This window comes from Apium graveolens, chromosome 9, assembly GCF_009905375.1.
Source record: "Apium graveolens cultivar Ventura chromosome 9, ASM990537v1, whole genome shotgun sequence".
In the NCBI taxonomy this organism is placed as follows: Eukaryota; Viridiplantae; Streptophyta; class Magnoliopsida; order Apiales; family Apiaceae; genus Apium; species Apium graveolens.
The window spans coordinates 140,172,946-140,175,864 of NC_133655.1; the positions used below are offsets into that span (position 1 = coordinate 140,172,946).

The 2,919-nt window shown below is 40.8% G+C and overlaps 1 non-coding gene across 1 annotated transcript; it reads left to right on the forward strand.

The window, feature by feature from the left end:
- The first annotated feature begins 1,921 nt into the window (after positions 1-1,921).
- Positions 1,922-2,028, forward strand: LOC141688537 (small nucleolar RNA R71). Its single transcript, XR_012561973.1, has one exon. It is a non-coding gene; the product is annotated as a small nucleolar RNA R71 (small nucleolar RNA).
- The last annotated feature ends 891 nt before the right edge of the window (positions 2,029-2,919 follow it).

Below are 2,919 nucleotides of genomic sequence, written 5' to 3' on the forward strand. Positions count from 1 at the left end.
ACCTAATAATGAATAACTCAAGTGATCTGGCATTCGGTTGAGCTCAAGTGTGGGAGCTTCTTGAATAAATGGTTCAAAATGTTCCTGAGAACTTTTTAGCTCTGCTAACCCAAGAGAATCTAATGGCATATCCAACTTCCTCATCCACGGAGGTGCATTCAAATCCTGCAATTGCTCTGCTCCCTCTTTATCTTCAATAACTGATTCCCCTATTAAGGATCTCTCTAAGGCATCTAACTTTGGTAATTGCTCATGCTCTGAATATACTACAGAGTCGACCCACTCTACTTTAAAGCACTCCACTTTAGCTGTGGGTAACTTTATTTCCTTGAACACATTAAAAGTGACCTTTTGATCGTAAACCTTTATTGAAAGCTCTCCTTTTTGCACATCGATCATAGTTCGGCCTGTAGCCAAGAATGGTCCTCCCAAGATAATGGGAATCTTCTTATCTTCCTCGAAATCAAGAATTACAAAGTCAGCAGGGAAGATGAGTTTATCCACCTTGACCAAGACATCCTCCACTATAACTCATGGATAAGCGATGGAACGGTCAGCTAGTTGTAATGACATCTATGTTGGTTTCGGATCAGGCAGACCAAGCTTCTTGATGATAGATAAGGGCATCAGATTGATGCTAGCTCCTAAATCACATAAACACTTGTCGAATGACAAGTTTTCGATGATGCAAGGAATAGTGAAGCTTCCAGGATCTTTAAGCTTTAGAGGAAACTTCTATTGTAGCATAGCACTGTATTCCTCCATTAGAGCAACGGTCTCTAAGTCATCGATCTTCACTTTCCGAGAGAGAATACCTTTCATAAACCTCGCATAGCTAGGCATCTGTTCAAGAGCTTCAGCGAAAGGTATGTTGATATGAAGTTTCTTGAACACCTCCAAAAATTTCTCAAACTGCTTATCCAGCTTTTTCTTCTGCAGCCTCTTAGGAAAAGGAGGTGGAGGATAGATCTGTTTCTCCCCTGTATTACCCTCATGAGAAGTGTGTTCCATAGTAGTCTTCCTTGGTTCCACCTCTGCTTCCTTCTGCACTTCTTCTTCAGCCACAACTGCATTTTCTGAAACTTGAGATTTTCCAGCCTCTTCGTCTTACTGAATTTGGGTGCTTGCGACTTTTCCAGACCTCAAGGTGATGGCGTTCACCTGTTCTTCAACTTCCCTCTTACCTGGATTGGTTTCTGTATCACTAGGAAGCGTTTCTAGTGGTCGATTCAATAAGGCATTAGCAATTTGCCCTATTTAGTTCTCCAGAGTCTTGATAGAAACAGCCTGGCTTTGGCATATAAGAGCCTGGTTTTTGCACATAAGCCAGAACTCCTCCAATTCAGATTTTTCATTCAAAGATAGACATGCACCATGAGTTTATTATTTTGGTGTAATTTAGTACTGAAAACCAGGAGGGTTGAATAGCTTATTTCCAAACTACTGGAACGGATGTTGCATCACATTCTGATTGTTGCTACAGCTGAAGTTAGGATGATTCCAGTTGTCAGGATGATAAGTGTCTGGAACTGGTTGCTGCGATCTCTGAAAGTTGCTCACAAACTGAGCTGAGTCACTAGATATAACACATTGCTCCGTCACATGCGGACCTGTACACAGCTCACAAACACTAATTATCTGCTTAACACCATAGTTAGCCAGAGAATCGATCTTCATAGACAACGCCTTTAGTTGAGCAGTGATAGCCGTAGCTGTATCCACTTCAAGAACTCCTGCTACCTTGCCCTGTGGACATCTCTGGGTTGGATACTGAAATTCATTAGAAGCCATCAGTTCAATTAGATCATAAGCTTCCTCATAGCTCTTTGCCCATAATGCTCTGCCTGATGATACATCGAGCATGGGTCTGGACTGTGCTCCCAACCCATTGTAAAAACAATTGATGATCATCCAATCAGGCATTCCATGATGAGGATACTTCCTAAGCATCTCCTTGTAGCACTCCCAAGCTTCACATAGCGATTCTCCCGTTTGCTGTGCAAATTGAGTAATAGCATTTCTGAGTGCAGCTGTCTTCGCCATAGGGAAGAATTTGGTAAGAAACTTCTGAGCAAGATCTTCCCAAGTAGTAATCGAAACAGCTGGTAGAGAGTGTAACCAGCTCTTAGCCTTGTCCCTCAGAGAGAATGGGAATAGTCTTAGCTTCACAGCATCTTCAGTAACACCGTTGAACTTGAAGGTGTCGCAGATCTCAATGAAATCCCTAATGTGCATATTGGGATCTTCAATTTGAGAACCCCAAACTGGATTGAATTCTGCACCCATTGAATTATGCCAGGCTTGATCTCAAAGGTATTAGCTGTGATAGCTGTCCGGATAATGCTATATTGAATGTCATTGATCTTGGGTTGAGAAAAATCCATCAAGGCTTTCGTTCGTGCTGCTGGATCTCCCATTGTACTGAGTCCCTGAAACATAAATAAATAAACCGTGAGAGTAAAAGAGTCCGAGTCAGTGAACTTTAACGACCACTGATGACAAGCACATAAAATAAAAATTAACACCGACTCCCCAGCAGCGGCGCCAAAAACTTGTTAGGGCGAAAACACGCGCTAATATTCATGCAAGTATACGTGTTCGCAAGTAGTATAAGATATAAATCAGATTCGTTCCCAGAAAGACGGGTTTAGGTTAAGTTCAATTTATGCACCTATGCAATAATGTATGGTTATTGCTCAATGCTAAGATAAATAACAAATTGGGTTTTTATTAAACTAAGAGATTATACTAAATAACATTAACTAAGAGAATTGAGGTTGAATTACTATATATGATAAACATGGAATTCTAACTTCATTACTACTTCATTCCAAGTCATTGTTCTTAACCTTAGCATGTGATGGTGATGACACTAATCAGATAACACGAAACTAGTAAACGTCAACTTTTATTGTACGA